Consider the following 13660-nt stretch of genomic DNA (forward strand, 5'->3'; position numbering starts at 1 on the left):
TTAGTGTCTCCCATGTTAAACTTTATGGCATCTTCAGTCAAAGAAATACAAATGAGGGAAAGTGTGGGACTGGAAATGAACAAAATAACTAGGAGATTTTTAAAAAATTATCCTGAAGCTTGTGTGCACACAGCCCTAGTTGCTATACTATCAGTGCGTGAGAGCCGTATAATTCATCATCACAGGACAATCTGCATTTGATGCTTGTCCTAAGCCAGGCACCAAGAATTGCCAGCTGACAAGAATCCCCTCAAAAAGGGCAAGTGTGGAAATTTGGGAACAGCCTGAGAAGCTTGTCATTTATGGAGAGATAGTAGCCTATCTCATGCCGAGTGACAACTAGAGGGATTGACAAGATGAACTATAAATTTTTGAAACTGAGGTAAGAAAGTTCCTTATGTAAATAGGGAGGGTTTTCCTATTCCTTCTTTATTCTTTCTTACTTTTAAGGTTATTCCAACAGTACTAGTACTGTTAGGTGAAATACCTTCTTTCTCTTGTCGATTTTAAGTCAGAGAATACAAGTGTAGATAAAGTATTTCTGCCACCAAAATGAAAAATGTTACTTGTTAAAAAGGAAACAAAATAATACTATAAAACCATTAACTAAAATATAACTCCTTATGGTGCATTTATTAATGCTTGGGTGGCACATTGTCTGAGGAAAGTGCTGGGTGATGTCAAAATAGTCAGATTCTTCACAAGGACACAGCATGTCCTTGTTATCAGTTTTGTCTTTATCAGTAATTTCTATAACAGCAAGAGCTTCTATCCAAAATAATAAGGGACTTGAGCTTTTGATTTTTTTACCAATATCTGAGCAAGGTATGTTGCTATCTGGTTTTTCTGCTGCTTCTGTCACCTTCTTTCCAATGCTAAATTAATCATGCAGGCGACCTTGCTGGTTTTTATTAAACACAGCAGGCTATATGAGCTATTACTGGGAAAGTGTGACATTGCTCAACTAGTGGGGTCCTACATCTATTTTTTTCTAATATGGTTTCACTGCCAGTTCTAAATACAGGCTATATTTCTGCTGTCATGCACAGTTTCTTTCATTTGCCATCAATTAAAATTAATTATGCAGTTAAAAGAAAAGTACAGAATAATAAAACATTATGCTTATAAACAAATGAGCTTTTTATGAAATGCTGAGTTGCCTCAACTTTCCACAAAACAACAATGCTGAACATAGGAGTCATAGTAACCTGGGTAGCTTCCATACCAACACATTGAGAATGGGTGCATCAAACTGAAATTTGACAACAAGGGTCTCAAAAAAATTCAGGCAAATCTGAAGTGGCGCTGTGTGACTACAGTACTGCTATTTACTAATGTATGATTCCAGAGAATGGGCAGAAGACCATCTGGAAACTGCAAGCATATTGGTCTGATCCCCTAAATTTGCCAAAACAGTAAGGGAACAAGTCAGTAAGACTTTCTGTCTTGCATTTTGAATTCCTTAATATTTGTGAACAAAAGCATGTCATCTGGGAAAGTAAGGCTAGTTCTGTAGCAAGGATCTGGCTTTTCATGCTCATGATTCAGCTTGCATAATTATGAATGGTCTTACAAATCTCTGTTCCTAGATTTATTTTGGGAAGCATAACCCAACTCTGCTCCTGAAGCCCCTGAAAACTCCCCCGATTTAAGAGTTTATTTCATTCAGACATCTACAGAGCTGCAGTGGATCTTCTGGCCTCGTGCTAGAAAGGTTTCTGACAGGCACAGGACCTAAGAGCAAGGATCTGATGTGCTGGGGCTGCACGTTGTTTTGATAGAGTAATTAGAAACACTGTTGTAATGCAGGAGGTGGGAGAAAGAACTGCTTTTCTAGTTGCATTAATGCATGGAATTAAGCTTGGAAGATTACTTCAGTGTGCAAAACATGATGCAAATAAGAGATGAGGTGGTAAAGCTGTAGTCTGATACCGAGCGTTGAGTTGTTCCATTGAGCGTCAGACCTCATTTGCTGATGGACCTCACAGCTGCAGTGCAGGCTGCTGGGACCTCCTCCATCCCTGCCACTTGATCAGCTCTGCAGGACACTGCACCTGCCAGCCAGGTGCATTGGGCATGCTGACGGCAGGTGGAAGAGAGACTACAGAGCTCCAGCTAGGGGGAGAATTAAATACCAGTCTGCTTTGCCTTAAGACATGAACAGTGTTTCCTAGTCGTTAAATGTTTATCACAATGACCGAAGTGTTTTCACCACACTTCTTGAATGTGACAGTTGATTATGGGATCAAAATTACTGAAGAAGGAGATTCAGAAGAAATGAAACTGTGGCCCTGAAATGGCATGCAGAAAGCTGTTTTCAAATTACACATAGAAAGCACTTAGAAAAATAGGTTAATTAGGATTTTCAAAGGACTTCAGAAAACATGAGACTATTGGGCAATATTAAGATGCCGGTGTGGCCTGACAGGCTCCTTACAGCTTCAAAGGAACATCTGGACAGATGCATGCAGCAGTAAGGATGGGTGGAACACAGATTATTTGCCTACTGGCAGTAGATACTGCTGGGCAACTTTAAATGTTTCTGTGGATGCTGCTGAAAACAGCTGTTATGCTCCTGGAGGGGAGAGCCGTATAAATAGAACGACATGCCTATGATCCCGATTAGCTGACTTTAAACTTGGAAGATCAAAAGCCTTCAGGATATACTGCTAGGAGAGAAAGGACACTGAACTGCTTGACAGGTCGGTGGGATGGGATGGGATGGGATGGGATGGGATGGGATGGGATGGGATATGGAAGAAGGATACTGGCTCTCTGAGTACTACCCCAGCTAGCCGAGACCTTGACACCTTGGAGATGTCCCCCGCTTTTCTGTAGGACATTTACCGTACTACTGCGGCCGGACTGCCCTGAAGCGCAGCCAGGTATCGCCTTTCTTTGGCAAGAACGAGGTGCGGGGAAGGTCTCGAAGCGCAGGGATGAGCGGTGCATCCTGCTCCGGGGCCGGGCACCGGTGGCAGGGAGCGGCCCCGCGCCTCCCGTCGGTCCCCGGCCCCTTTCCCTCCCCGCGGGGCGGGTTCGGGCCCCGCCGCAGCCTCCCCCCGCGCTCGCCGGTAGGCGGCACCGCCGCCCGCCTTCCTCCGCCTCCTCCTCCTCCTCACCTTCGTCGGGCGCCGCGCCGGGTGACCCAGATCGCGGCGGCGGCGGCTCCGTGTCGCTCCCGGCTCGGAAGGACGGCTCGGCACGGCGGCTGCGCTGCGCCGCGGGGATGGAGCGGTGCGGAGCGGTGAGTGCGCGGCGGCGGCGGCGGGCCCCGGCGGCGGCCCCGCGGGTCGCTTAGCGACGGGAGGCGGCTCCGGGCATCGCATCGCAGCTCCCTGCACCGCTTCCCTCCCCCGTTCACCGCCCGGCGGTGGGAGAGAAGTTTTGCCCCTCTGAACGCGGGACGCTTTATGGAAAGACCTTGCGGCGTAAAGAAATTTGGAGGCGCTGAGTGGTTTGCGCATTGGGGGTATTTGTAGTTGAATTTTTTTTTTTTATTTGATTTGTATTTTTTCTAAGGGGCCCATCCTTTCTAATGGTCCGGGAGGAGGCCGGCACTGGGCGGCCGCCAGGCGCACGGCTCTGCGGCTCCGCAGTGGGCTCCGCGCCCTGCCCTGCCCTGCCCTGCCCCGCAGCGCGCCCTGCGCGGGGCCGCTGGCCTGCCCCGTCCCGCCTCTGCCCGGCCCCGTCCTGCCTCTGCCTCGTCCCGCACCTGCCCCGGCCTCCGTGCACCTCACTCACACCAGCCCGTGCACACGAGCATGATGACTTCTTTTTTCCGTGGCACTCTCTTCTTCCCCGCCTCCCCTTCATCCCCCCACATGGTCATTGTGGGCTGAAGTTATACTTGCTCCGAGTTTATTCCAGGATTGATGTCTTTGATGTTTCCCTTTGTCATCACCATTTCTGCTTTTCTTACAATTTCCTTTAAAATGGCTAAAAGAGGGTAGAAAAAGTGTATGTCAGAATGGGGGCGGTGGGGGGAGAGGGAAGAACAACACCTTTGTCCCAATTCAGTCAACTCAACAGTCAGATCACAGCAAGCTGGGTTTTTTGTGACAAAGGCATTTGAAACAAAGAAGCCATTTTAGAAAATGAAAGAAATTTATTTTGTGGCTTGCATACTTTAGTAAATCCAGGTTTTCATTCTTTTCGCTTCTGCTCTCCCTCACCCCCCTCCTCCGCTGCCCATTATTCTAATTTATCCTACAATGAAAGAGAATAGAAAAAATAGCATCTCTAAAATCCTGCATCATCCCTGTACTCTACAATAAGCTTACTGATTGCCTTCTGTTCCAAACGTTTCATTGCACATTTTTAAAGAATGTTATTTTGTACTCAAAAATCGATGAATAGTTCAATCAGTTGAGTGTGATAAGAACATCTCATCTCCCCAGGAAGAGAACAGCAAAAGCTTCATTATATGTAGTAATTTGGTAGGTGTAGCATACTTTTATCTATTTAGTGAAGTGTGGTTTCAGATGAGACTTGCTGATTCTTAGGAGAGCCTGTTTTTTTTTGACTGTCTTAAAAAATGTGGGCCACTGTGTTGCCAAACTGAACAGGTGGAGTTACATCTAGAAATATCCTTTGATTTGTTCAGTTCTCATAATCTGCGTATTATTTTAAGCAATATTTCAACTAAAACTAATGCAAAAGTACATTGCTGTAGCAAATGACTTATCATCAAGGCTGATAGAAGCTTGGAGACAGGAAGCCTATGATTTCCGAGAGTGAAATCATGTGACAGCATCCGATGCTGTATGTATCACTCTAAACAGAAAATGGGCAGAAGATGACTCCGGGAAAGCAGCAAACAATGGAAAAATCATGCAACGGAATGCATTTGTTAACTTTCCTATTGGCTTTCTGATACACAGTAGAACATGTTGTGCTAGTGTAAAAACCTGCTATGGCTAAGCACATAACCAAAGTGTCTATGAATCCTTAGCCAGCTCAAGTTTTGAGACAGGGCTTTATTAACCATGGGACAGCATCACATTAGCTTCACTGACATGTGTGAACTCAAGAATTTCCTGAGATCAAACATCTTCCTGTTGCTCTTGACAGGGAATTGCAGCCCCCTGAGCTAAGCTAAGTGGTAAACTTCAGGGTTATGTTGCATTAAGTGATTATTTTGTTATCTATCATCTTCCCTGGGCAAACAGACTTGCTGCTAGCTGCAGGGAAAACGCTGTTGCACAAATGCTGGTGTATGTAGGGCTCCAGACTGCTGCTAGTATTTAAATAATCTTGCATTTTAAAGTTAAGCTGTGATCAGCCATAAACCAATTTAAACAAAATTATGTTCAGTTGTACAGTCAGGGCATTATAACTATACAGAGCCAGGCAAGCTTTATTTTTCCCAAGGGGTCATTTGAAGTGTTAGCAGAAAATTGCAAGAAGAACAAGCTTGGGTTGCCTGGAGATCAAATCTTGTTGGATTTAATACCCTCTGGCTCATAAGACTACATTTTAATTTTTTTTATGAACATCTGCTCAGCTTTCTTGATTGGATTTCATTTGACATTCCTTTAAAATCCTTTGCTTCGTAGTGCAGGGCAAAGAACAGCATGAAATATGTTACTCTTTGAATACAAGTTGTGGGAAGGAGGCCTGAAAAGTAAACTCTAGAGCTGAGCTTACTGGAATACTGAGAAGGAAACCAGGTGAGAGATTCCAAACAGGCAAGAAGGATAAAGTAAGGAAAAATAAAATGAGAAATGAGACTGATGTAAAGAGATGTGGAGAATGTTTGTGGTTGTGCAGGACTGTGGCTGTGTTTCAGGCTTAGCATCCTCAGCATCCATCTAACATGATACAGGCTCAGCCACCTAACTGAGCTCGAGTGCTGAGCTGTGCTGTACTGCAGGATTTGCCAACCCTGAGCTGGGGGTGGAAATTTTGCTTGTTCCTGCCAGGCAGAGGAAAGGGAAGTATGACTGCAGAAGCTGTGGGAGCAGCTTCCCGAGTCACTCCTTAGTGGTACGTGGGACTGCGTGAGCACTCCTTTTCAAGGCAAAGCAAGCATTTTGGTGACAAATGGACCTGTCTGTCTTTGCCTTGAGGCACATTATGGATATGTTTACACTAGTGATTTGGCTTGCATCCGGATTAAGTATCTGACACATCCTCCAAAGACCTTCTCCGGTTGCCTTGCAGTGGTTCAGGTCTCAGAGCAGTCTGGTTGCAGGAGACCTGAACTCTCCCATTGAAACTACTCCAGGACTTGTGCTTTGGGAGTGCTCCCCTTCAATTACTGAGCCTCTCATTAAATATATTAGTTTCTTTAAAGTATCTCTCAGCTGTAGTCTAGTGAGCAGTTCTGATCCACTTTAGCATAAAACCAATGAGAAACTCCACACCAACTTCATCAGCTTCAAGTGTTTCTGTCTGTTTGTTCTGGAGCACAGTATCCTACACTTCTGCAAAATGTGAGCAAACACTTCTCAGCTTTCTGTTACAGCTGAGAGGCCCTTCAAGAAGATAGTTTCTAGCTCTCCCAGTACCTGAGTGTAATGGAGCAGTTTGGCATTGGTGTTTTTACCTCATCCTAATCCTTCTGCAGATCTGCAGGCTGAGCACTTAATTCTAGTTCAGACAGATACAGACACTGACATCAAAAGGAGCCTGGGGAACAGGAGGCATATAGGAACTACACAGACTGGAATTGAAAGCAATTGACAATATAAGCTGGAGCAAAGTAGGTGCAGTAGTGGTCCTCAGGACTGTGTCTATAGGAAACTGTGTACCTGTGAGTTCTTTCCTTTCTGATAGGAAATTACTTCACAAGCATTTTAGTCTAAATATAGATGTCTACACTAATGTTTTTCAAGCAAATCTCCCATCTTTTGTTCTTCACCTTTCTTTCTGTATTCTTGGAGCACCTGAGAGTAAGTAGGTGAAAATGTTTTGGGAGCACACCAACTGTAACTTGGTATTCAGCCCCAGGGACCTGGTTGGAGCTGCTCCAGCATCTGTGTAGGGTGTTTTGTTTAAAAACAAACTGCCTTTCCCCATCCTATGCAGTTTCAATTTCAAGTGCTTGGCAGCAACGTGTCTGTTGGTCTGTTCTCCACACTAATGTAACTATATGTAGTTTGCTTTTCCAGGGAAGGATGCTCAGGTAAATTAAGGGACAAGACCAAACCCAAAAGAATTAGTTACACAAAGTCCTGTCTCCCTAGCTCTCTGTCATCCTTCTAAGTTGGCCATGGTGAACCAATATTTTCTGATGGTGCATAAGAAGGAGAGGCAGTTTCTGCAAAGAAGGCTTGTTTAGGACTGTGTACACCTGGCTATCAATTTCACAGTTATTCCTTAATATATATATACCATCTGCCATTTTAGCCCCTATTGTGTGCCTGTGCCCATGCCTGTGTCTGCCACAAATGAATCAGTAAGTTTCCTAGGACCCCAAAACTGATACTATTACACTTGCTGAATTGAGCAAGTTACAGTGGCTGGTTACAGATTGCACTAATGATGAAAATAAGTTTTCTAATTATTTTTATTTATTCTTTATTCTTTTAGTAGTCTTATTCATGTATTTGAAAAATAGAATTAAATCCCTACCTTTCATTATCTTCCAGGATGACTTGGATGTTGAGACTTGTCCATGGCATAACAATTTGTTACTACGCTGATAATACTTGCACAGTCATGTGTAGGTGATAAAAATTGGGCCCCTTAGCACAAAGCTGTCCTGTGGTCATGGAAACTATAGTCCTCTTCTGGTAGGCAGTTATAAGAGCAAGTCTCTTATTCCTTCTCCCACTCTGCTCTCACAAAGCTATATCCATATCAACATTGGCTTGGATGTGTGCCATCAAACAGGTTGTTCCTCTGAAACACTAAAATCAATGTGGGGTTTGTTAATTTTGGGTTTGCTAGGCCCTCACGCTGTCAGTGTTAAAGCAGCCTGAGGAGAACAGATGGGTTGAAGGCGGAAAAAAAGGAGTTCTTGCTGAACTGAGTGAGGAAGGAAAAGAAATGGTGGTGCTCCCAGAAGATGACATGGAAAACAGGATATACCATAAGCACAAATTAGGAAAAGGTCACACAACCTACTCCCCACTTTTTCAAGTAGGATTACAGCAATATCTCAGTGGTCTGAGATAGTCATGTTCTTCTTTGAATCTCATTTGTCTGGACCAACGTGTGCTATGTTGTACAGGTTACTATCTCAAGGATAAGGTCAGTTCATACTACTGAACTATTATGGGTGTATCTGCTGCAAGGGTCCTGGAAACTTCTTTAATGTATTCCCTTTTAGAAGCTTTTTCTATCACTTTACACTTATGAGGTTAAGAGGAATACTGTTAGAAATAAAAGTATGCCCACTTTTCTAAGTAGAAAGAGACACTAAAGGAAGAAAATTTTCGGTGTTGCAGTGTGTTAAGAATAAAAGCTTTATGGCAATCCTGTCAATCACCCTGTCGTAGTTTGTATTCCTCTTGGCTCTACTTTGTTCCTCTTCCCCCTTGGTAATGTTGTTGCAGGAGCAGTTTTCAATGCTCTTCATGTTTCTTCTTTCTCTTTTCTTCCTTTATGGTCTTTTCCCTTCTTTCCAGTTTTCTACTATCAAATCTTTGCCAGCATCCTTTTCTATCTGAGAATGGGCACCCAAAAGAATGTAAAGGTTTGATTGAGCCAAGCAGGAAGTGGCAGACAGAAGAGCACCAATGGCACTTTGCACATCCCTTGTCACTCACTTTTTTTTTCCTACTTGGTTGAGAAAATACATTTTCTGCAATTAATGCATAAGAATGGTTCCTACACCATGCTTGAAAGTGTGTTTCATAGGTCTTGTGTAATAGCTGGTGTACGTTCATTGACATTCAAACCACTTTCTATCTTTACCTTTTGCAGATCTTCATTGTCTTTTCCTCTTACTTTGTCATGTTAGTGTGGTGTTTGTGTTGATTTATTCCTCATTTTTTTGACTGTCCTGTCTCCAAACTCCATCATAGCTTGCTTTCTCCACTGCTAATAGAAGCAGTGTTTGGCTTTGATGCTACTTGGAGGTATCTTAAGCTACAGAAAGATGAAGGGAGTCTTAGTGCAGTCATTTTTACAGTTGTTCAGAGCTCTTGTTAATAGAAATAAAATTTGGTAAGATAATTCTGTCTCTTGCAAGTTGACTGTGACATTAGCTGGTATATAGGCCTGTCTGGAAAACAGATATTGATAGATGCACTGAAGTGATTTTTTGTTTGTTTGTTTTTGTTTTTGTTTTGAGGTTTTGCCATTCAAAATTTTTCCCTAAAGAAGGGCTTAAACCTGGTTCAGCCAGACCATGGAGTTTGAAATACATATTAGAGAAACTTTTGAAAAGTTTCTAGTTTCTCTGATAAAACACAGATCATTTCTTTCACTTCTCCTCACTTCAGACATTGGTAAAACCAGAGCGATCTGCCCTGCATGTGTCCTTCTGGGCAGCAAATGCATAACCAGAGTTTCCAACAAGGTCATGTACTTGGAGTTGTCCTGATTTCCTACCTCCTGGGATACAAAACCTCTCACTGAGCAGCAACCAGGAGATTAAATTGTAGACCATGAACTTTGCAAAATAACTGCGGTGGGATTTTAGATCCTCCTGTCTGCTGAAAAGGTTTGTTCCTCTTTTATTGTGGTCCCCCTGCAGGACAGCAGGCAGCAAACAGCTAGTGCATAACACTCACTATAGGATGCTTATGGTTTTGCAAGTGTGATGCTTCATGACAGCATCTAACTGACTGACTGCATGGGAGGTCATCATTCTTGAATCCCATCTTGGTAAAAATGCAGAAGGAAATGCAGAAACCCTCATGGATCCTACTTGCTCTACTCTTGCACGTCTGTCTCTCAGAGCACTGTGGATAAGTTGCCACTTAGATGCCAAAGTCATCTGGTGAAATGATGGGAAGATGGCACCACATGGAAAAGTTTTCTGTCAGATTAGTATGAATTGTGTCTGATCTCCACCAGATTCCTGGGTAAATACATTGATTTATGCTCCTCTAGCTCAAAAGCTGAGATTGACTTTTGTGCTGACACTTCTGGTATCCTTATCTTAACTTTTTTGAGGGGGAAGGGTCAGTTAACAAACTAAATCTCAGTCCTTAGTTTTTACATGCTTTGAGGCTGATACTTGGTGTGAGGTCGTATTAATCTGATATCTGAGTTAACTGTGCTTGGTCCAAGAAAATATAATGGATATTGTAAAGGTAGGGGAATGGATAGAACAAGAATCTCTGGTGTAAATCTATTGACATTGCAGATCTGTATGTAACCTGTTGATAGGATGATGTTTCTCCCCCACAAACTACTGCTTGTTAGGAATTGATAGGGCTCTACAGCAAATCTAGACTTCAGTTAATTTTGTGGCAAGGGAATACTTCATCTTTGCATTTTAACTTGTACCTTCCACTCATCTCTAGGCAATGGAGTGGAAACCTAGAAGGAAGGGAGAGCTAAAGCACATCAGTCATCACTTTTAGGAACAGTCATTTTGGGTTTTTTTCCATGAAACTTCTGCAGTAATTAGTCTGGGAGGTAGCCAGGCAACCTCTTTGGATTTTATGTATCTAGCCTTGTAGGATTTACTCTAAACTTGAAAGATTTTTGCTACAAAGTGTGATGTTTTATTTAGAACACACTTCCTTGCAATACAAGCTGTCATACAGTGTGTCTGGCAGCAGAGCAAGTGGGCCAGAAACATTCCACTGCAAACCATGTAGACACATGTGAGCAACCCAGATGAAGCTGCTGTTCTCCTGGGTGAACTCGTTAGTGGTCAAGAGAAAATTCATGAGAGGACTAAAAATTATGCTTTTTTATAATGTATGAAGGAGCGGGGGCAGAGGACGTTGCTATACTTTGACAACTGTTTTCAAACATGAGAACTCAATCTTTAGCTGATATGTCATTTACTCTGTGACCTTCTGGATAAAATGCACTTTCCTTCATAGGTAAAAATGAGCTGGTTAAGGATGGACACACTATAGACAGAAACAAGACTTGGATACATTAATTCCTGTTGAATTTAGGCATCTGATTAGATTTCTATAAGTTTATGGTATTCTGGGTTGTGGACAGCTTCCTCCTATTTTTACCTTTGTATTTATTATTAGAAATAGACTTATTATTAGAAATAGAATTATTAGTACCCAGCAAAGTCTTCACCAGTGACCTGAAGTGACTTCATATAGTTTTGTCCTTTCTTTACATCTTTCAACACTGTAATAGAGCAGAGCTAATATAAATTGGAAAAAGTAGATTATTGTCAGAGTTCTGCATGCAAAGTGTGTCTGTATGGATGAACATTTCCTTTGTTGGATTTCTGGGATTTAGTTTGCTTTGAACAGTCAAGTAGGGAACCCCAGCCTTTTTCTTTCAAAGGGCAGAGGTCTACAATGAAAGGTGGAGATGCTTCTACAATGCTGTGCTCTGGTTTGATGTTACCTTCATCAAACTGTGGGTTGTCACTGAGCCAAAATCTGCAGAGGAATTACAGCATGTAGGCTGAATTCAGTGGTGTTAGAAGTAACTTGCCATGTGAGATTTGACAAGTAAGTTCTCTTGAACCCAAATACAGTCCTACATGACTGTCTCTTACGAGAATTGTAAGACCCTCTTGATCCTTTCTTAAAGTCATAATGCTTTGAAGAGGCAGTAATGGGCTGAAATGCAAAGTTAGAGCTACAAAATTAGAGGCTTTCAAAGCACTCTTCTTAGCTTGAGAGAAGCTGGGGGTTTTGTGCCCTCTGACTTCCTGATTCTGCTGTGATTTTAACCTTTTATTCAGGCCTCTTTTTATTGCATAATTGTGTGATATGTACTTTTGCTCACAGGACTAAAATTCAGTTAAATTTTACTTCATATCTAGCCTTGCCCTCACTCTCCTAGTGAAATACAGAAATGTGAAATGTCAATGTGTGATGGAGATTAGAAGTGGAAAAAGTCTTATTACCTGTGACAGTGTGACTGAAGTCAAGTCTTGCTTATTAGGGTCATCAGTCAAGTGTGACATTTTGTTCCAAGATTTTCCTCTAAAGAATGCTTGACGTTGAATACAGCCTCATTCTGGCACATGGAAATGAAAATACATTTCTGTACTGAGATAGGAAACTGAGCTCACACAAAACAGGCATCCACTTTTGATCTTTAAGGTGAGTCCTGCCAGTGCTGCATCCATTTGGAGTCAGTGAAAGCCACTTCTGAGCCAAAACAAAACTTTTGAACTGTGTGGGACAGCTGACCTGTTCTTGAGAGCTTTTCTGGCAATAGAACCGTTTCCCAGGATGTCCTCTGAGTTGGAGAGGTCTGAGCAGTGTTGCTGCTATAACATGCAAAGGCCTATAAATGATTATTCTGTGATTGAGATGAAGATCCTCTGTTTTTACTAGTTTGTTTAATACACTTGAAGTGATTTTTATGCCACCTTTGGGCATGAATACAAGAAGGTGTGTATCTATTCCATGGTATAACTGGATAAACAACACTTGTTTAAAATTAGAATGGTGCACAAAACTGGGGTCCTAGAGTTGTTGGGGTTTTATTTGTACTTGGGGTTTTTCTGTGTTGTGTGTTTTTCATTGGCATGACTCTTGTAGACTCATTCTTGAATTGTAGGACCATAATACAACTTGTTTATGGTCAAATTTCATGGTGGAGGCTTTTGGGGGAGTAGAGGGGAGAGACGAGAGAGGGAATGATTTCATTCCATCCTAAAGCTAAGCTTGTTTCTTGGGAAACATTGCAAAGTATACTGAGGATTGGGTAGCTCTTAAACTGATAAAATAGCAGGCATTTGGGCAGTCTGTCAGTTGTATCCCTATAGCACCATAGTAGTATAACACGGGATATCTGAGATCGCCCTGTGAGTGACTGTGGGGGAAGCAGAAAATCAAAGGCTGTAGGGGACCTCAGGCTATCTCTGGCCCAATCTCCTGCCCACAACAGAGTCAGCTTTGAGGTCAGGCTTCTCTGGGCTTCATTTTGTCGGTTGGGACTTGAAACCTCAAAGTGTCTCTGAGCAACCTGCCTCTGCCTGACTGTCCTCCTGGAAAAAAAAAATTGCTTGTATCCAGGCTGAATCTCTCCTGTGCAAGTTTTTGCCTGTTGTTTTTTCCCCTTGCTGTCCTGTAAAGACTCTGTCTCTTGACTTTTCAATGACATCCCCATAGGCACTGGAGGTGCTGTTATATCCCTCCAAAGCTGTCCTTGCCTGAAGCTCTTTTGCCCCAGCCTCACCCCTGTCATGTCAGTGGCCTCTGCTTAGCTCTCTTAAATTTGTTGGTTTCTTTTTTGTTTGCTGGGGCCCCAAACTAGGCAGTGTCTAAATATGGCCCAGAGCGCTGAGAAGAGGAAGATAATCTCTTCCCTCAATCTCCTTACTGGCTCTGCTTGTGTTCATGCAGCCCAGAGTGCTGTTGTCTGTCTTTGCATCCTGCTGGCTTCCAGCCAGCTTGCTACACCCAGGACCTCAAGGGACATTTCATAACGTGTCTCAGCTGTTCTTCCCTCTTCCAATTCTAGTTATCTCAGATTGGTGTTTGAGATACAGAAGCACTAACATTCCCATCAGCAGAAGAAAAAGGAATATACAATAGCAAAACACTTTTGGTGGCATAAGGCTCAAGCCTGTTGTCCCTCAGAAATAAATAAATGTAGA

At 42.8% G+C, this 13660-nt stretch overlaps 1 protein-coding gene across 5 annotated transcripts in view; it reads left to right on the plus strand.

The window, feature by feature from the left end:
* The first annotated feature begins 2594 nt into the window (after positions 1–2594).
* ELMOD1 (ELMO domain containing 1) overlaps positions 2595–13660 on the plus strand; it is a 41473-nt gene continuing 30407 nt past the window's right edge. For 2 of the 5 annotated variants that reach the window (XM_033053573.2, XM_033053575.2), the window contains exon 1: positions 3126–3247. The gene's annotated coding sequence lies outside the window, so the exon portion shown is untranslated. Of the gene's footprint in view, positions 2703–3125; positions 3248–3451; positions 3473–13660 lie in introns of those variants that run through there. The other 3 variants (XM_033053576.2, XM_033053578.2, XM_033053577.1) reach the window with 3 other exon arrangements.

Source organism: Catharus ustulatus, chromosome 2 (assembly GCF_009819885.2).
Source record: "Catharus ustulatus isolate bCatUst1 chromosome 2, bCatUst1.pri.v2, whole genome shotgun sequence".
NCBI classification, from domain to species: domain Eukaryota; kingdom Metazoa; phylum Chordata; class Aves; order Passeriformes; family Turdidae; genus Catharus; species Catharus ustulatus.